This window comes from Bufo bufo, chromosome 3 (genome assembly GCF_905171765.1).
Source record: "Bufo bufo chromosome 3, aBufBuf1.1, whole genome shotgun sequence".
NCBI lineage: Eukaryota > Metazoa > Chordata > Amphibia > Anura > Bufonidae > Bufo > Bufo bufo.
In genome coordinates this window covers 20,690,554-20,713,132 of record NC_053391.1, presented here as the reverse complement: position 1 = coordinate 20,713,132, position 22,579 = coordinate 20,690,554, and positions in this window count along the sequence as shown.

Here is a 22,579-nt window from a genome sequence, read left to right as displayed (position 1 = left end):
CTGAGAATTCACACTGGGGAGAAGCCATATTCATGTTCAGAATGTGAGAAATGCTTTACTAAAAAATCTAACCTTGATGCACATCTTAGAATTCACACGGGTGAGAAGAGATTTTCATGTCCTGAATGTGGGAAATGTTTTAGTGAGAAATCTAGTCTTGTGCGACACCAGAGAACTCACACAGGGGAGAAGCCATATTCAAGTGCAGAATGCAGAAGTGTTTTAACCACAATTCCTATGGACCTATAAAAACTCACAATAAAGAGAATTAAAAATCATGTACAAAATCTGGGAAATCATTATAGCTAAAAATCAAGTATTGTGGCAAAGCAGAGATGACAAGTGTTTTATTGAAACTTTAAGGGGCACGTTTATTAAGACCGGCATTTTAGACGCTGGTCTTAATAGCACCTATAGATGGCAGTGGATCGCCAATCGCATCTATCGCCAATTCTAAATGTAAGACAGCTTCCATGCTATCTTATATTTAGACCATTTCCTATGCCTAAACCAGGCGTAGAAAATGATGAATGAGACAGGTCTATCGTCCCACTCCCTTTCCCGCCCACATTTTTAGACCTGGCGTAAGAGGGGAAGAAGTCACATATATCTGGACATAAATGACCCCCTATGTTTTTGAAACATCAGAGAATTCATACAAGAGAGAATTCAAATTCCATATACAGAGTGCAAAAAATGTTTTAAGCATAAATCACATCTTGTGGAACATCTGAATGTTCACGAGGGAGAATATACATGGGCGTAAAGGCTAAGGGAAAAATAGATAGATATCAGGACTTGTAACTCACTAAGGTGACACTCAAATAAAATATTCAGATTACTTCAAGTATTAAAGGTGTGGAACTTCATTGTAACATAGTAACATAGTACATAAGGCCGAAAAAAGACATTTGTTCCTCCAGTTCGGCCTGTCATCCTGCAAGTTGATCCAGAGGAAGGCAAAAAAAACCTGTGAGGTAGAAGCCAATTTTCCTCACTTTAGGGGAATAAAAAATTCCTTCCCGACTCCAATCAGGCAATCAGAATAGCTCCCTGGATCAACGACCCCTCTCCAGTAGCTATAGCCTGTAATATTATTACACTCCAGAAATACATCCAGGCCCCTCTTGAATTCCTTTATTGTACTCACCATCACCACCTCCTCAGGCAGAGAGTTCCATAGTCTCACTGCTCTTACCGTAAAGAACCCTTTTCTATGTTTGTGTACGAACCTTCTTTCCTCCAAACGCAGGGGATGTCCCCTCGTCACACTCACAGTCCTGGGGATAAATAGATGATGGGATAGATCTCTGTACTGCCCCCTGATATATTTATACATAGTAATTAGATCTCCCCTCAGTCGTCTTTTTTCTAACGTGAATAACCCTAATTTTGATAATCTTTCAGGGTACTGTAGTTGCCCCATTCCAGTTATTACTTTAGTTGTCTCCTCTGGACCCTCTCCAGCTCTGCTATGTCTGCCTTGTTCACAGGAGCCCAGAACTGTACACAGTACTCCATGTGTGGTCTGACCAGTGATTTGTAAAGTAGTAGGAATATGTTCTCATCACGGGCATCTATGCCCCTTTTGATGCAACCCATTATCTTATTGGCCTTGGCAGCAGCTGCCTGACACTGTTTTTTGCAGCTTAGTTTGCCGTTTATTAAAATTCCTAGATCCTTTTCCATGTCAGTGTTACCGAGTGTTTTACCATTTAGTATGTATGGGTGACTTGCATTATTCCTTCCCATGTGCATAACTTTACATTTGTCAGTGTTAAACCTCATCTGCCACTTATCTGCCCAAGCCTCCAATCTATCCAGATCCCTCTGTAGTAGTATACTGTCCTCTTCAGTGTTAATTACTTTACACAGTTTAGTGTCATCTGCGAAAATTGATATTTTACTATGCAAGCCTTCTACAAGATCATTAATAAATATATTGAAGAGAATAGGGCCCAATACTGACCCCTGAGGTACTCCACTAGTGACAGTGACCCAATCTGAGTATGTACCGTTAATAACCACCCTCTGTTTTCTATCATTGAACCAGTTACTTACCCACTTACAGACGTTTTCTCAGAGTCCGAGCATTCTCATTTTATATACTAACCTTTTATGCGGTACAGTGTCAAATGCTTTGCAGAAGTCCAGATACACGACATCCATTGATTCGCCGCTGTCAAGTCTAGAACTTACCTCCTCATAGAAACTGATTAAATTAGTTTGACATGACCGATCCCTCACGAAGCCATGCTGATATGGCGTTATTTGCTTATTTCCATTAAGATGCCCTAACATAGCATCTCTCAGAAAACCTTCAAACTGTTTACCCACAACAGATGTTAAACTTACCGGCCTATAGTTTCCAGGCTCTGTTTTTGGACCCTTTTTGAATATTGGCACCACATTTGCCATGCGCCAATCCTGTGGGACATTCCCTGTCAGTAAAGAGTCCGCAAATATCAGAAATAAGGGTCTGGCTATGACATTACTTAATTCCCTTAGGATACGGGGGTATATGCCATCCGGTCCTGGCGATTTGTCTATTTTGATCTTTTTAAGTCGCTGTTGTACTTCTTCCTGGGTCAGACAGGACACTTTTAATGGCGAATTTATTTCAACATTCAGCATTTCATCTGACAGTTTATTTTCCTCTGTGAATACATTGGAGAAAAAAATATTTAACAGCTTTGCTTTCTCCTCGTTGCTCTCTGCGACTCCCCCCTCATTACTCTTTAAAGGGCCGACACCTTCAGATTTATACTTTTTAACATTTATATAATTGAAGAACATTTTAGGGTTAGTTTTACTCTCTTTAGCAATTAATCTCTCGGTCTCTAGTTTGGCCGCTTTTATTTGTTTTTTACATGTTCTGTTTTTTTCCTTATAGTTTTTCAGTGCTTCCCTGCTACCCTCCTGTTTTAGTGTTTTATATGCTTTCTTTTTGTCATTTATTGCTTTCTTTACAGTTCTGTTTATCCACATTGGTTTCTTTTTGTTCCTTAACCTTTTATTCCCATACGGTATGTACCTCTCACAATGAGATTTTAGGATGTTTTTAAAGATATCCCATTTTTTGGCTGTATTTTTAATTTTGAGGACTTTGTCCCAGTTAGTTAGGCCTATGGCCTCTCTTAGTTGGCTAAATTTAGCTTTTTTGAAGTTTGGTATTTTTGTTCCTCCCTGTAGAAACGCTCTTTTGAATGATAATTGGAAGGTTATTACTTTATGGTCACTATTTCCCAGGTGTCCCCCAACCTGCACGTCTGTTGTTCTGTCAGGTCTATTGGTTAATATTAAGTCCAGTATGGCCGTCCCTCTAGTCGGGTCCTGAACCAGTTGGGAGAGATAATTGTCTTTGGTTATTGCCATGAATCTGTTTCCTTTATGAGATATACAAGTTTCAGTTTCCCAGTCTATATCTGGGTAGTTGAAGTCCCCCATAATAACCACCTCATTATGATTTGCCGCCTTGTCTATCTCGTTTAGTAATAGATTTTCTGTGGACTCTGGTATATTAGGTGGTTTATAGTAGACTCCTATTAGTAATTTATTGTTGTTTTTAGCTCCATGTATCTCTACCCACAGTGACTCCACATGTTCATGTCCCTCACTTATATCTTCACGGAGTGTGGGCTTTAGACAAGACTTTACATAAAGGCAGACCCCTCCACCTCTCCGGTTTTGACGATCCTTTCTAAGCAGACTGTAACCTTGTACATTAACTGCCCAGTCATAGCTATCATCCAGCCATGTCTCAGTTATTCCCACTATGTCATAGTCCTCCTCACACATCACTAATTCCAGTTCACCAGTTTTATTAGTCAGGCTTCTGGCATTAGTATACATACATTTGAGAGGTTTATGTATATTTTTTACCCTACACCTTTCCTTCTGAACTGTTCTAGTCCCTCCTTCCATTCCTCTTTCAGTCCCACTACCTTGCCCCCGGTCTCTATCTGCACTTTCTTCCCCTTCTATAGTGTAATTACCCTCCCCCCCAGTCCCTAGTTTAAATACTCCTCCAACCTTCTAGCCATCTTCTTCCCCAACACAGCTGCCCCTTCCCCATTGAGGTGCAGCCCGTCCCTACGATAGAGCCTGTAGCCGACAGAGAAGTCGGCCCAGTTCTCCAGGAACCCAAACCCCTCCATCCTACACCAGTTCTTGAGCCACTTGTTAATTTCCCTAATCTCCCACTGCCTTTCTTGTGTGGCCCGTGGTACAGGTAGTATTTTGGAAAATACTACCTTTGAGGTCCTTGCCCTAAGCTTTTGACCTAAATCCCTGAAATCATTTTTAAGGACTCTCCACCTACCCCTAACTTTGTCATTGGTTCCGATATGGACCATGACCGCTGGATCTTCTCCAGTCCCTCCCAGTAATCTGTCAACCCGATCCGCGATATGTCGAACTCTAGCGCCAGGAAGACAGCACACTGTTCGGCGATCCCGGTCTTTGTGACAGATTTCCCTATCTGTTCCCCTAATAATTGAGTCTCCCACTACCAGCACCTGTCTGGCCTGCCCTGCTCTCCTGGTTCCCTGCTTACCGGAGCTGACATTCCCCTGACTGGCAGAGGATGTGTCCGGCTGCGGCAGTGCCGTCCCTGGACTGATATCCCCCTTATCTGCCAAACGTGCAAACTTGTTGGGGTGTGTAAGATCAGGACTAGCCTCCCTGGCACTCTTCCCTCTACCCCGCTTTCTAACTGTTACCCAGCTAGCTACCTCACTTTCCTCAGTCTCCTCTCTGTCACCCTCCACCTCATCTACCCCAAAGAGTGCTTGCTCGGTGAGAAGCAAACTTTTTTGCAAATTGTCAATGCCTCTCAGTGTTGCAACTTGCCCATTTAGAGACTCGATTAGCGATTCCAAACGGGTAATTTGCTCACATCTTGAACAAAGATATACACCTTTGAACGGCTGTTCCAGGACTGCATACATCATGCAAGATTTGCACTGGACTGCGTTGTCAATTATGCAACACATACTAAATGGGGATTACACCACAAAAGCAAAAAATACAATACAATGTAGTAATAAGAAACAGGCTAATTGCAGTCCCCCACTGAAGTCCCTGAATCTAAAGTCACTTAATCTTAAGTCACACACTTACGCAACCACACTTAATCAACCACGCGACGCGGTCAAACTCGCGTTATATATCTCCTTATATAAATATAAATGCAGCTCACTGCACCAGCCTGGTTTGTTTCCCCTCGGGAATCAAAAAGGAAGTGAGTCTCCCACTACCAGCACCTGTCTGGCCTGCCCTGCTCTCCTGGTCCCCTGCTTACCGGAGCTGACATTCCCCTAAAACTTACCAGGAAAGGTTAAAGGACCTTAATATGTATAGCTTGGAAGAAAGAAGAGACAGAGGGGATATGATAGAAACTTTTAAATACATAAAGGGAATCAACTCGGTAAAGGAAGAGAGCATATTTAAAAGAAGAAAAACTACCACAAGAGGACACAGTTTTAAATTAGAGGGGCAAAGGTTTAAAAGTAATATAAGGAAGTATTACTTTACTGAGAGAGTAGTGGATGCATGGAATAGCCTTCCTGCAGAAGTGGTAGCTGCAAATACAGTGAAGGGGTTTAAGCATGCATGGGATAGGCATAAGGCCATCCTTCATATAAGATAGGGCCGGGGGCTATCCATAGTATTCAGTATATTGGGCAGACTAGATGGGCCAAATGGTTCTTATCTGCCGACACATTCTATGTTTCTATGTTTCTATGAAGTGTCTTCTGATACAGTGGGATGCGAAAGTTTGGGCAACCTTGTTAATCGTCATGATTTTTCTGTATAAATCGTTGGTTGTTACGATAAAAAATGTCAGTTAAATATATCATATAGGAGACACACACAGTGATATTTGAGAAGTGAAATTAAGTTTATTGGATTTACAGAAAGTGTGCTATAATTGTTTAAACCAAATTAGGCAGGTGCATAAATTTGGGCACTGTTGTCTTTTATTGATTACAAAACCTTTAGAACTAATTATTGGAACTCAAATTGGCTTGGTAAGCTCAGTGACCCCTGACCTACATACACAGGTAAATCCAATTATGAGAAAGGGTATTTAAGGGCGTCAATTGTAAGTTTCCCTCCTCTTTTAATTTTCTCTGAAGAGTAGCAACATGGGGGTCTCAAAACAACTCTCAAATGACCTGAAGACAAAGATTGTTCACCATCATGGTTTAGGGGAAGGATACAGAAAGCTGTCTCAGAGATTTCAGCTGTCTGTTTCCACAGTTAGGAACATATTGAGGAAATGGAAGACCACAGGCTCAGTTCAAGTTAAGGCTCGAAGTGGCAGACCAAGAAAAATCTCAGATAGACAGAAGCGACGAATGGTGAGAACAGTCAGAGTTAACCCACAGACCAGCACCAAAGACCTACAACATCATCTTGCTGCAGATGGAGTCACTGCGCATCGTTCAACCATTCGGCACACTTTACACAAGGAGATGCTGTATGCGAGAGTGATGCAGAGGAAGCCTTTTCTCCGCCCACAGCACAAAAAGTGCCACTTGAGGTGGGCTAAAGCACATTTGGACAAGCCAGCTTCATTTTGGAATAAGGTGCTATGGACTGATGAGAATAAAATTGAGTTATTTGGCCATAACAAGGGGCGTTCTGCATGGAGGAAAAAGAACACTGCATTCCAAGAAAAACACCTGCTACCTACAGTAAAATATGGTGGTGGTTCCATCATGCTGTGGGGCTGTGTGGCCAGTGCAGGGACTGGGAATCTTGTCAAAGTTGAGGGATGCATGGATTCCACTCAGTATCAGCAGATTCTGGAGACCAATGTCCAGGAATCAGTGACAAAGCTGAAGCTGCGCCGAGGCTGGATCTTTCAACAAGACAACGACCCTAAATACTGCTCAAAATCCACTAATGGATTTATGCAGAGGAACAAGTACAACGTTCTGGAATTGCCATCTCAGTCCCCAGACCTGAATATAATTGAAAATCTGTGGTGTGACTTAAAGAGAGCTGTCCATGCTCGGAAGCCATCAAACCTGATTGAACTAAAGATGTTTTGTAAAGAGGAATGGTCTAAAATACCTTCAACCAGAATCCAGACTCTCATTGGAACCTACAGGAAGCGTTTAGAGGCTGTAATTTCTGCAAAAGGAGGATCTACTAAATATTGATTTCATTTCTTTTTTGTGGTGCCCAAATTTATGCACCTGCCTAATTTTGTTTAAACAATTATAGCACACTTTCTGTAAATCCAATAAACTTCATTTCTCTTCTCAAATATCACTGTGTGTGTCTCCAATATGATATATTTAACTGACATTTTTTATCGTAACAACCAACGATTTATACAGGAAAATCATGACGATTAACAAGGTTGCCCAAACTTTCGCATCCCACTGTATATAAGGTGTTTTCCAGGATTAGAAAAATGGCTTCTTTACACCAAAATCAGCATCATGGACAGGTGTGGTGCTGTTTCACAAAGAAAGCCGCCATCACTGGCTATAATGCCAACAGCTATTATTACTATATTGAGTGACTATATATGGCTAAATTCAACTGGGTTTGTACTGAATGAGCTGTATGTCAAAATGTTTCTATGGTAGATTAATATAATAAGACTTACCTTCATATACTGTATACCTTCTTGAATTGCTTTACTATAAGATTGTGAGCAGCATGATTGTTTTCTTTATATTTCCTTCTGTTTTGTTCTATTCTGTTTGTAGTAATGCAGTGATCAATTTTATTCTTTATACAAGAGACATCCTCTGTGATCACAGTGTCTAAAAGCTCAAAAACCCAGACGCATGCTTAAGAATTTAACTGTCACGGCTGAGGATGGGGGAAATCTCCGCCATGCGGTGAGGGAAGATGTCCAGTCGCTACTCACCAGGAACACAGAATCAGGGCGCAGGTCACCTCCTGTTGCGTCCCTAACGCTGACCCTGTCTCCTACCTGCATGGGCCGACCTTGATGGTAGGAGGACCCATGCGCAGGAACCTCGGATCTTTGACTTACCCTCCGACCGGTCCCTGGGCTAAGGAGCAGGGTAAGACAACCCACTCCTCCTAGGCACGGAGGAGCAGGAGTATCACTGGCCAAGCAGCATGAAGAAGGGGGTACATAAACAGGACTATGGATAAGACAGGTGAACCAAAAAGTTCCACACAAACCTGTCTCAGGCTTGCTGACTGGAACCTGTGCTAAGGAAAAGGCTGTCCACACAGACAAAGGTAAACAGCACACACATGAAGACGCACAGGGACCAGGACATCCATAGCTGCACAAAAACCAAAGACACAAGACATCACGGTATTAGAACTTATGACCGGAAGGGTGGCCCTTACAAGAAGATGGAAATCACAGGAGGCTGCTACAGCAAAGCATGACTGAAGCAACCTACTGAGCCATTCCAAAGTGAGAGGCTTTATAGGCCTAAGAGGCCGCACCCAACGGTCAGACACACCCAGTGACATCAAACACACTGGGAAGGGAGTTAACCCTTCCAGCACCACAGGAAAGGGAAAACACAAACTTAAAGGAACAGTGTCCAACACAACAAACACACTGTGGTTGTTGCCGCAGGCAACGACATGGGTGGCAACCGTGTCCTGGGAGTCAGCCCAAGGCCGGAACACTGCCACCACATGTACACAACAACAAACGTTGCCACGGGCAACCACAATGCAGGAAAGGTGTCCGTGCACACCACACAATACACAGAGTGCACACAGACTAACAACAGTGCATACATACACACACACAAACTCCAAAGGGACCGCACACATACCTGTTGTCCGCGGAAACCGCACTTGAGGCATACAACATCAAGCCTCAAGCTGCAGTTGAAACAACAACCCAAACCGCGGGCAACTGTATGCGGCTCCCAAGGAGTCACGGCCAAAACCGTGGCCGTGACATTAACAATTCTGCTCTCATCATGGGTCTATAACAAACTTTATGGTACAGAATAAAAAAAAAATTGTGAGCCTTGTAGCCTCAAATGCAAGCTACAAAACCATATAAAAGTTACAAAAAAAGTAAAAAAAATATATATAAAGAATAAAAAAAAATACAAAAATGTAATGTACATACTGTACATGTACGGTGCTGGAGCGATAGGCAAACATGGCACCCACTGGCACGTGGAGCGGGCATCATGGACAGAAGGTCTCTGCTGTTTCAAACAATAATGCCGATCGCGGTAATTAAAGCCTTTAGATACTGTGATCAAGTGAAATCACGGCATCAAAAGGGTGAAAAACCTGGAAGCTGGTGCTTAAGGGCTTGGTAACGGCACCCTCTGTGGCCAATGAGGATGTCGGTAATTGATTTAAATGCGCTCAGCCTCACTGATGAGGCTGTGGGCATTCAAGCTGTAATTCTTATTTTGGCCACCAGGTGGCAGGCTTGCATAAGAAATTAGCAATAGTCATTAATAAATGCATTTAAAAAATCCATAATTGTTGAAAGGTAAAAATTAAAAAATTGATTTTGTACGCTCAAATACAAGCTTCAAAATCATTACATAAAGAGTAAAACACTTAAAAATATATAAAAAATAATTAAAAATATAAAACTTTAAATCACCCCCCCTTTCTGTATAATAAAAAAAAAAAAATCTAAATAATAAAACATAAACATCATGGGTGTCACCACGACTAGAGTTGAGCGAACACCTGGATGTTCGGGTTCGAGAAGTTCGCCCGAACTTCCCGGAAAATGTTCGGGTTCGGGATCCGAACCCGATCCGAACTTCGTCCCGTCTTCATGTCATAGCAGAGAATCAGGCTTCACGTCACCCACCACTGGAACAGGCCACTGTTACACATTTAGGCCCAGGCACCCAGGCAGAGGAGAGAGGTCCCGTAACAGAGAATCTGGCCTTATGTCAGCGCAGAATCTGTCTTCATGTCATAGCAGAGAATCAGGCTTCACGCCACCCACCACTGGAACAGGCCACTGTCACACATTTAGGCCCAGGCACCCAGGCAGAGGAGAGAGGTCCCGTAACAGAGAATCTGGCCTTATGTCAGCGCAGAATCTGTATTCATGTCATAGCAGAGAATCAGGCTTCACGTCACCCACCACTGGAACAGGCCACTGTCACACATTTAGGCCCCGGCACCCAGACAGAGGAGAGCGGTCCCGTAACAGAGAATCTGGCCTTATGTCAGCGCAGAATCTGTCTTCATGTCATAGCAGAGAATCAGGCTTCACGCCACCCACCACTGGAACAGGCCACTGTCACACATTTAGGCCCCGGCACCCAGACAGAGGAGAGCGGTCCCGTAACAGAGAATCTGGCCTTATGTCAGCGCAGAATCTGTCTTCATGTCATAGCAGAGAATCATGCTTCATGTCACCCACCACTGGAACAGGCCACTGTCACACATTTAGGCCCAGGCACCCAGGCAGAGGAGAGAGGTCCCGTAACAGAGAATCTGGCCTTATGTCAGCGCAGAATCTGACTTCATGTCATAGCAGAGAATCAGGCTTCACGTCACCCACCACTGGAACAGGCCACTGTCACACATTTAGGCCCAGGCACCCAGGCAGAGGAGAGAGGTCCCGTAACAGAGAATCTGGCCTTATGTCAGCGCAGAATCTGTATTCATGTCATAGCAGAGAATCAGGCTTCACGTCACCCACCACTGGAACAGGCCACTGTCAAACATTTAGGCCCAGGCACCCAGGCAGAGGAGAGAGGTCCCGTAACAGAGAATCTGGCCTTATGTCAGCGCAGAATCTGTCTTCATGTCATAGCAGAGAATCAGGCTTCACGTCACCCACCACTGGAACAGGCCACTGTCACACATTTAGGCCCAGGCACCCAGGCAGAGGAGAGAGGTCCCGTAACAGAGAATCTGGCCTTATGTCAGCGCAGAATCTGTATTCATGTCATAGCAGAGAATCAGGCTTCACGTCACCCACCACTGGAACAGGCCACTGTCAAACATTTAGGCCCAGGCACCCAGGCAGAGGAGAGAGGTCCCGTAACAGAGAATCTGTCCTTATGTCAGCGCAGAATCTGTATTCATGTCATAGCAGAGAATCAGGCTTCACGTCACCCACCACTGGAACAGTCCACTGTCACACATTTAGGCCCAGGCACCCAGGCAGAGGAGAGAGGTCCCGTAACAGAGAATCTGGCCTTATGTCAGCGCAGAATCTGTCTTCATGTCATAGCAGAGAATCAGGCTTCACGTCACCCACCACTGGAACAGGCCACTGTCACACATTTAGGCCCAGGCACCCAGGCAGATGAGAGAGGTCCCGTAACAGAGAATCTGGCCTTATATCAGCGCAGAATCTGTATTCATGTCATAGCAGAGAATCAGGCTTCACGTCACCCACCACTGGAACAGGCCACTGTCACACATTTAGGCCCCGGCACCCAGACAGAGGAGAGCGGTCCCGTAACAGAGAATCTGGCCTTATGTCAGCGCAGAATCTGTCTTCATGTCATAGCAGAGAATCAGGCTTCACGTCACCCACCACTGGAACAGGCCACTGTCACACATTTAGGCCCAGGCACCCAGACAGAGGAGAGAGGTCCCGTAACAGAGAATCTGTCCTTATGTCAGCGCAGAATCTGTCTTCATGTCATAGCAGAGAATCAGGCTTCACGTCACCCACCACTAGAACAGGCCACTGTCACACATTTAGGCCCAGGCACCCAAGCAGAGGAGAGAGGTCCCGTAACAGAGAATCTGGCCTTATGTCAGCGCAGAATCTGTATTCATGTCATAGCAGTAAATCAGGCTTCACGTCACCCACCACTGGAACAGGCCACTGTCACATATTTAGGCCCAGGCTCCCAGGCAGAGGAGAGAGGTCGCGTAACAGAGAATCTGGCTTCATGTCAGCACAGAATAAGTCTTCATGTCATAGCAGAGAATCAGGCTTCACGTCACCCACCACTGGAACAGGCCACTGTCACACATTTAGGCCCCGGCACCCAGACAGAGGAGAGGTTCATTCAACTTTGGGTTGCCCCGCAATATAATGGTAAAATGAAATTAAAAATAGTATTGAATGAGGAAGTGCCCTGGAGTAGAATAATATATTGTTAAGGGGAGGTAGTTAATGTCTAATCTGCACAAGGGATGGACAGGTTTTTCTGAATGACACTATCAATACCTTCAATATAAGATTTTCTTTTTGGGATAGATTTCAAGTAGGCCTCAAATATCCAGAAACTAGTTATTTTGAGAATGGCAAATTTGGGAATGCTTTTTCAACCCAGAACAAAAAGTCTGCTTTTACGGTCACTACAAATAACTTGACCAGCTACAACAGTGCAGATTTGGTTGAATAGAGATGTGAGACCTGTTTTTTTTGCGCTGTGTGACAGGTATAGGTTTAATCACAGAATCACACTTCTATCAGCACGCTAGCGTGTGTCTTAGGTTTTTCTGAATGACACTATCAATACCTTCAATCTAAGATTTTCTTTTTGGGATAGATTTCAAGTAGGCCTCAAATACCAGAAACAAGTTATTTTGAGAATGGCAAATTTGGGAATGCTTTTTCAACCCAGAACAAAAAGTCTGCTTTTACGGTCACTACAAATAACTTGACCAGCTACAACAGTGCAGATTTGGTTGAATAGAGATGTGAGACCTGTTTTTTTTTGCGCTGTGTGACAGGTATAGGTTTAATCACAGAATCACACTTCTATCAGCACGCTAGCGTGTGTCTTAGGTTTTTCTGAATGACACTATCAATACCTTCAATGTAAGATTTTCTTTTTGGGATAGATTTCAAGTAGGCCTCAAATACCAGAAACTAGTTATTTTGAGAATGGCAAATTTGGGAATGCTTTTTCAACCCAGAACAAAAAGTCTGCTTTTACGGTCACTACAAATAACTTGACCAGCTACAACAGTGCAGATTTGGTTGAATAGAGATGTGAGACCTGTTTTTTTTTGCGCTGTGTGACAGGTATAGGTTTAATCACAGAATCACACTTCTATCAGCACGCTAGCGTGTGTCTTAGGTTTTTCTGAATGACACTATCAATACCTTCAATGTAAGATTTTCTTTTTGGGATAGATTTCAAGTAGGCCTCAAATACCAGAAACTAGTTATTTTGAGAATGGCAAATTTGGGAATGCTTTTTCAACCCAGAAAAAAAAGTGTGCTTTTACGGTCAATACAAATAACTTGACTAGCTAAAACAGTACAGATTTGGTTGAATAGAAATGTCAGGTCTATTTTTTAGGCGCTGGGTGACAGGCTCAACTTGCCCCTGATGTAATATATGGCCAAAAAATAACCACACTGTTGATGGTTAAATGCACTTAGGTGACACAGGCTCAGCCTGCACCAGATGTAGTATATGGCCAAAAAATAATCAGACTGTTGATGGTTAAATGCACTTGGGTGACACAGGCTCAGCCTGCACCAGATGTAGTATATGGCCAAAAAATAATCAGACTGTTGATGGTTAAATGCACTTGGGTGACACAGGCTCAGCCTGCAGCTGATGTAGGATATAGCACAAAATAACCACACTATCGATGGTTAAATACACTTGGGTGACACAGGCTCAACCTGCAGCTGATGTAGTATATGGCCAAAAAATAACCAGACTGTTGATGGTTAAATGCACTTCGGTGACACAGGCTCAGCCTGCAGCTGATGTAGGATATAGCACAAAATAACCACACTATCGATGGTTAAATACACTTGGTGATAGCTCGTGCTGGCGCACCACAAGTCACAAAATGGCCGCCGATCACCCCAGAAAAAAAGTGATCTAAAAACGCTCTGGGCAGCCTCAAAAAAGTGAGCAAGTCAATAATAGCACTTCAATGATCCACATCTGCAGATCGATCACAGAATGAAGTCTTTTGGAGGAGTTAATCTGCCTAATCTCGCCCTAACGTCGCAGCTGCAACCTCTCCCTATACTGATCATAGCAGGTGACGTGCGGCGCTACGTGACTCCAGCTTAAATAGAGGCTGGGTCACATGCTGCACTGGCCAATCACAGCCATGCCAATAGTAGGCATGGCTGTGATGGCCTCTTGGGCCAAGTAGTATGACGCTTGTTGATTGGCTGCTTTTCAGCCTTTCAAAAAGCGCCAAGAAAGCGCCGAACACCGAACCCGAACCCGGACTTTTACGAAAATGTTCGGGTTCGGGTCCGTGTCACGGACACCCCAAAATTCGGTACGAACCCGAACTATACAGTTCGGGTTCGCTCATCCCTAACCACGACCGAAAAGGCCCATACGAATAAAATCTAAAAACATTTTTCCAATATGGCGAATGCCATAATGGAAAAGTGAGTCAAAATGGGCAATTTGCCATTTTTTTTATTGCTTCTCTTAGACTACTTCCACACTTGTGACAGCCTTTTCCGACAGGCTGTTCCGGCAGGGGAACAGCTTGCCGGATCCGTACTAACGCTAGTCCGCTCCCGCCCCATTCACTATAATGGGGGTAGGCCGAAGGTTCGGCCGCAGCACGGCAAACATGCCAAGAAGAGGCCGGAATAAAACTGCAGCATGCAAAAAATATAAACATCATGGGCATCACCGCATACGAAAATGCCTGTACTATTATACAGTGCCTTGCAAAAGTATTTAGCTCCCTTGACTTTTTTTGTATTTTGGTGCCTCACAAACTAGAATTAACATAGATTGTTTGAGGATTTGCATCATTTAATTTACAGAACATGTCCACAACGTTAAAGATGTTTTTTTTTTGTTTTTTTTTTATTGTGGAGCAAACAAATAGGACAAAATATCAGAAAAAGTTAATGTGCATAACTATTCACCCCCCTAAAGTCAATACTTTGTAAAGCCACCTTTTGCGGCAATCACAGCTCCAAGTCACTTTGGAGTCTCTATGAGCTTGCCACATCTTACCACTGCGATGTTTGCCCATTCCTCCTTGCAAAACTGCTCCAGCTCCTTCAAGTTGGATGGTTTGCGCTTGTGAACAGCAATCTTTAAGACTAACCACATATTTTCTATTGGATTGAGATCTGGGCTTTGACTAGTCCAATCCAACACATTTACATGTTTACCCTTAAACCACTCAAGTGTTGCTTTAGCCGTGTGTTTGGGGTCATTGTCCTGCTGGAAGGTGAATTTCTGTCCTAGCCTCAAATCACACACAGAGTGGTACAGGTTTTGCTCAAGAAGCACCATCCATCTTTCCCTCGACTCTGACCAGTTTCCTAGTCCCGGCTGCTGAAAAACCTCCCTACAGCATGATGCAGCCACCACCATGTTTCACTGTGGTGATGGTGTTCTTTGGGTGATGTGATGTGTTGGGATTGCGCCAGACATAGCGTTTTTTTGATGGCCGAAAAGTTCACTTTTAGTCTCATCAGACCAGAGCACCTTCCTCCATACATTTTGGGAGTCTCCCACATGCCTTTTCGCAAACTTACAACGGGCCTTTTTGTTTTTTTGCTGAAAGTATTGGCTTTCTTCTGGCCATTCTGCCATAAAGCCCAACTCTATGGAGCGTATGGCTTATTGTCGTCCTATGTACAGATTCTCCAGTCTCTGCTGTGGAACTCTGTAGGTTTCTGTGCTGCCTCTCTGATTAATGCCCCCCTTGCCCGGTCTTTGAGTTTTGGTGGGCGGCCGTCTCTTGGCAGGTTTACTGTTGTTATCACATATGTGATGCAAAGGGAGGGAAAAGGAAGGCCCTATCCAAGGGAGAGGGAAAGATGGTGACCCCTAACTCACCTTGAGGCTGGCACCTGACTGCCCTGACTTCCCTAGATGGGTTTCTCACCCGTACGCCAATCACATGCCTAAACCCTGGCTTTCCTAAGATGTGCCCTACGTAGTGAATAGGGCGGTGGGAACACTAGTCCGCACCACTAACACTAAAGGGAAACACTAGGGAGAGGACAGACAATACTGACAAAACATATAATGCCCAGGTGGTCGACAACAAACAACCAACAGGTATCCGGAGGGTAATGCTCTGGTACGACAACCAGGGATAACAGCAACTCAGCTCCTGTGGGTCAGTATAGAAGTCCAGGCAGGAAGCTCTATATCTGGCAACCTGAGAAGTGGGAGAGGGGAATATAAGGAGGTTGGGAGTGCTGGACAAGAAACAGCTGAGTAGAAGAAGCTACGGATCCCTGAGTGAGACAGAAAGTCTGAACGGCGAAGACACACTTCTCAATTTTCGCATATAATTTATTCGTCCGTAGAATCTGCAGTACTTGTCTGACATGTACCTAGTGTGTCTTCAGATCAGACAAGTAAATTAAAATATCATCTAGGTATATCACCACAAACCTGCCAATAAGATGACTAAAAATATCATTAACGAAATGTTGGAAGACAGCTGGAGCATAGGTCAGACCGAAAGGCATGACTAGATTTTCATAATGTCCCTCCGGGCTGTTAAAGGCTGTCTTCCACTCATCCCCTTCCTTGATATGAATCAGATTGTAGGCCCCCTAAGATCAAGTTTGTAGAACCACTTAACACCCGCAATCTGATTAAACAGGTCAGGAATGAGAGGAAGAGTGTATGGGTCTCGGATGGTTATCCGGTTTAGTTCGCAGAAATCTAGGCAAGGACGCAGGCCCCCATCTTTCTTTTAACAAAGAAAAACCCTGCAGCCACGGGTGATGAAGAGGGTCTGATGTGTCCCTTAGCCAAGCTCTAGGAGATATAATCTTTCATGGCTTGATTTTTGGGACCCGAAAGATGATATAACCTGGTCTTGGGTAATTTCGCACCTGGAGTCAGGTTAACCGGGCAATCAAAAAGACGGTGAGGTGGTAACTTCTGACACCCCCTTTCAGAGAAAACGTCCTCAAAGTCCGAAACAAAAGTAGGTAGATTAGCTATGGAGCAATTGCTATTTAAGAAATTTTCTCTGCAATGCTCACTCCACTCCAATATCTCCCTGGCCTGCCAATCCACCACTGGATTGTGCGCTACCAACCAGGGAAGACCCAATACCACAGGAGTGGGAAGGCCCTCCAGAACATAACATGAAAGACACTCGTTATGGTGGTCCCCTACCCGAAGGTGTAAGTTATGGACAATGTGAGTGAGGTTTCTCTAAGACAGAGGAGCAGAGTCAATGGTGAAAATGGGAATAGGTCTCTGTAGCGTACAAAAAAACAAACCCAAAGTCTGGGCAAACTGGGCATCTATCAAATTTACTCCTGCTCCACTGTCTAGGAAGAAAGAAATAGTCTCTGTCTTAACACCAAAAACAACAACCGCTGGCAACACAAATTGAGATGTTCGTATGGAGGAAACGTATACCCCCCGGCTGACATCCTCCACACAGCCTGGGGTTAGTAGTTTTCCGACGGTCTTTTGTTTTTGAGTATGGAAGGACAGACATTAATGAAATGACCCCTCCCCCCACAGAACAAACAAACCCCACGCCTACGGCGAGCCTCAGGAGGACGGACCTGACGAGTAGTTCCTCCTAGCTGCATAGGCTCGTCTAGGTCTGTACAGACTAGCTGCTGCTTAACAGGGGTTACTAATTGCTCAGGATCTTTTAATCTGTCCCTAAGACGTCTATCTATTCTGATAGAAAGTGACATAACAGCATCAAGGGAAAAGGGGGTCTCATACAGCGCAAGGGCATCCTTAACACTTTCGGATAACCCAGAGCAAAACTGACTCCTGAGAGACGGATCGTTCCACTGGGTATCCGTAGCCCACCTACGGAACTCTGAGCAATACTCCTCTGCTGGCCGCTCTCCCTGTAGGAGTCTCTGTAATTTCGACTCAGCCAGGGCAACTCGGTCAGGGTCATCATATATGAGACCCAAAGCCCCAAAAAATTCCTCCACAGACCGGAGAGCCGGAGAATCAGTGGGTAACGAGAACGTCCAGTATTGCGGGTCCCCCTGAAGCAGGGAAATAGCAATCCCCACCCGCTGTTCTTCATTACCAGAGGAGTAGGGGCGCAGCCTAAAATATAACTTACAGGCCTCAGGGAATGTCACAAATTTGTCCCGAAAATCTGTCAGGATTCCGGAGCAACCTGGTTACCCATAGCAACTGCAGGACTTGCGGTCTTCTGCAATTGCTGCTGTTGCTGAAGGACCGACGCCTTCAATCCTGCCACCTCCAAAGACAGGCCTTGAAGTTGCTTTGTCAAAGCGGCAATAGGATCCATGCTGGATTCTAAATAAGCAGAAGAGAAAAAAATAAAATAATAATTTATATATTTTTTTAAAAACAAAATAAGGGCCAGATATAATATCAGGGCCAGATATAATATGGCAACCAGAGAAGTGGGAGAGGGGAATATAAGGAGGTTGGGAGTGCCGGACAAGAAACAGCTGAGGAGAAGAAGCTACGGATCCCTGAGTGAGACAGAAAGGATTGCAAGGCAAACACAGAAAGCTACCATTAAGTAACAGCGCTATCTTTAGACATAGAGCACGCAGCCACCCGCTGTGACTTCCTGACCCCTGGTATAACGGAGTCAGACGTGGCTCTTGACACCCTTACTTGTTTGGAGAGTTCCTTGGTCTTTATGGCAGTGTTTGGTTAGTGATTCCTCTTGCTTAGGTGTTGCAGCCTCTGGGGCCTTTCAAAAAAGGTGTGTATATGTAATGACAGATCATGTGACACTTAGATTGCACACAGGTGACATAATTTCACTAATTATGTGACTTCTGAAGGTAATTGGTTGCACCAGAGCTTTTTATGGGCTTTCTAACAAAGGGGGTGAATAGATACGCACATGCCAATTTTCTGTTTTCTATTTCTAAACAATAGTTTCTTTTTATATATTTTTCTCATTTCACTTCACCAACTTAGACTATTGTGTTCTGATCCATCACATAAAACTCACATTAACAAAACATTAAACTTAAGGCTGTAATGTAACAAAATCCCCAAAAAGTCAAGGGGGTGAATACTTTTGCAAAGCACTGTATATATTATTATAAATATTTAAATATTTTTCCAATACGGCAAATAGTGTAATGGAAAAAAGGGTCAAAATTGCTGATTCACCATTTTTTCATCTCTTCTCTTACCCCCAAAAAATAATAAAAATAGATAAGAAAGTCTAACACACTTCAAAATGGTATCAATAAAAACAACAGATTGTCCTGCAAAAATGAACCCCCACACAGCTCAGTAGATAAAACTATAAAATAAGTTATGGGGGTCAGAATATGGTGGTGTAAAATATATATTTTTAAGTTTTTAAACTATTTTTACACCATTTAGTCATAAACAAAACACATACATATGTGGTATCTTTTTAATTGTACTGACCCACATAATTAAGAACACAAGTCAGTTTTGCTGCAAAGGGAACGCCGTAAGGACAAATTCCGTAAAACAGTGGAAGAATTGCATTTGTTTTCCAATTCCACCCCATTTTTTATTTTTTTCTCGCTTCCCATTATATTGTATGCCATATTAAATGGTGACATTAGAAAGTACAACATGGATATGTGAACTGAAAAATTAAAAACTTATAGCTCAAGAAGATAGGGAAGAAAAATGAAAATGCAAAACCAAAAAAAAAACACAGATATCCGAGGGGTTAAAAATGTAATAGAGACAAGAATATAAGACAAGGAGGTTAGATAAATGGATAGGGGAATTAGGATGGAAAGACAAATAGAAGATGAGGAACCCAACTATCCAGAAGTATTTATGTTTTCCAAATAAAACTCAAAAAAACTCACAAAACTCTATTAAAAAAGCATTTGTTATTGGTCCAGGGTTAAAGCATTTTCAAAAGGTAAAGTATTGCATGAAGGATTCTCAGACCAACTGTAACGGGGTGCCGAAGGCGCACTCGGTCTCCCATCAGCCGCAGACCTGCTGCTTAGCTTCGGGAGCGAGGATCTGTGTTTGACCTTGTTCCCAGGGCAGCTTTGCTAGCTGGGAGGCTCCCTGCTCCTAGGTCTGCCTTGAGCGCCGAGATGATCACTCGGTGCTCGACTGGTCGGTCTGTCGGTCATGTGATGCTGGCCACGTCACATGACCCTCACTCCCCACTATAAATACAGGCAGCCTGCTGGCCACAGGTTGCCTGTTAATTATTAGGTATCTGGTGATTGTTTTGTTCCTGCATACTTACCTGATCCTGTGTTCCCTGACGATTCTCTGCCTGCTCCTGTACTGCGCATCTCTCCTGGTATCCTGACCCCGGCTTCCACCTGACGATCCTTTGCGGACTCCTGTTGTACTTCGTTTCTCTCCTGGTATTTGACCTCGGCTTTTCCTGACTATTCTCTGCTCATTCCATAGTACTGCGTAGCTCTCTAGGTATTGACCCGGTCCGTTCACGTTCCGTTATTTGTCTTGTCTGTCTTCCCAGCACGTATGCTAAGTTATGGACTGCCGTCTAGTTGTCCCCTGTCATTAGGACTTGCGAGGCAAGTAGGCAGGGCCAGGGGTGAGGGTGGAGCGCAGTGGTCACTATCCTCCCCCCTGTGTGTAGTGTACGTTACCGTCACACCAAGGCTTAGTTAGTTCAAATGTTGTAGAAATAACAAATAGGCAATATCCTTGAAAAACAATTTCAACATAGCTTTTAATGTAATGTAATAAAATAGAAGCTACAAACTAGGTAAATCATGTGTTACAAAGTGAAAGTAAGAAGCCCGGGAACACGATATGACCCATAATGCCATGCAGCCAGCCAATCAGCAGATAGCCACCCCCTGTGATGTCACAGCCCTTTAACCCTCAGAGGACCCTGAGATTTTCCAATTTAGCATTTTTGTTTTTCACTCCCTGTCTTCCCATAGTCCTAACATTTATATTTTTCCGTTCACATAGCCTTATGAGGGCTTAATTGTTGCGGGATAAGTTGTACTTTCTAATGGCGCCATTTACAGTTGCATACCATGTAGTGGGAAGTGGAAAAAAAAATCCAAATGGGGTAGAATTGGGAAAAAATGTAATGTTTTTATTTTAATTTTTTTACACCGTACATTATGCGCTAAAATTGAGCTATTATCTTCATTCTCCAGGTCAGTACAGTTACAACGATAAAACACTTGTATCATTTTTTTCCCCTAATGCTCTGATGCCGTGGCCACAAAGTGACATACAGTACAGACCAAAAGTTTGGACATACCTTCTCATTCAAAGAGTTTTCTTTATTTTCATGACTATGAAAATTGTAGATTCACACTGAAGGCATCAAAACTATGAATTAACACATGTGGAATTATATACATAACAAACAAGTGTGAAACAACTGAAAATATGTGATACTCTAGGTTCTTCAAAGTAGCCACCTTTTGCTTTGATTACTGCTTTGCACACTCTTGGCATTCTCTTGATGAGCTTCAAGAGGTAGTCCCCTGAAATGGTTTTCACTTCACAGGTGTGCCCTGTCAGGTTTAATAAGTGGGATTTCTTGCCTTAGAAATGGGGTTGGGACCATCAGTTGCATTGAGGAGAAGTCAGGTGGATACACAGCTGATAGTCCTACTGAATAGACTGTTAGAATTTGTATTATGGCAAGAAAAAAGCAGCTAAGTAAAGAAAAATGAGTGGCCATCATTACTTTAAGAAATGAAGGTCAGTCAGTCAGCCAAAAAATTGGGAAAACTTTGAAAGTAAGGGCTATTTGACCATGAAGGAGAGTGATGGGGTGCTGCGTCAGATGACCTGGCCTCCACAGTCACCGGACCTGAACCCAATCGAGATGGTTTGGGGTGAGCTGGACCGCAGAGTTAAGGCAAAAGGGCCAACAAGTGCTAAGCATCTCTGGGAACTCCTTCAAGACTGTTGGAAGATCATTTCAGGGGACTACCTCTTGAAGCTCATCAAGAGAATGCCAAGAGTGTGCAAAGCATTAATCAAAGCAAAAGGTGGCTACTTTGAACCTAGAATATGAATATGACATATTTTCAGTTGTTTCACACTTGTTTGTTATGTATATAATTCCACATGTGTTAATTCATAGTTTTGATGCCTTCATAGTCATGAAAATAAAGAAAACTCTTTGAATGAGAAGGTGTGTCCAAACTTTTGGTCTGTACTGTTTAATAGTAAGTGAGCTGCATGCATATACAAAGTAATTGTGATCACACATAGCTTTGTCAGCGAAACGTGCGTCGAGGTGCAGCTCCGGTCACAGTCTCTGGGTTCCAGCATACCATGGGTATATTTTGGTTTGTTGTCATGCTTTGCTAGTTTGTTATTTTAAGTTTACTGCTTGCACCTAACACTTTTGTCCTGCCTTACTGAGAGTCATTTGGCTACCTGCATTTCTATGCGGCCATCTTAGTTATCCTGGACGGGCAATTTGGCTATGTGTGATCACAATTACTTTGTATATGCATGCAGCTCACTTACTATTATATGTCACTTTGGGCGAACCCACAGTTCCCCCATATCTATGCGGCTCTTTACCCAGGGCTGTTACCCCTTTTTCCCTGTCAGTTGGGTGTTGTGTGAGGGAGGTAGTTTCTGACCCTGCTACACGGGGCCTCCCACCCTCCTCCACCCTTGTGCCTTATGTCATTTAATTCTTGTCATTTGATTATGTCCTAATAAATTTACATATATTTTATATGTGTGTTCTCTTATTTTTTTGGGGGTTATTGTTTTTTTTGTTTGTTGGC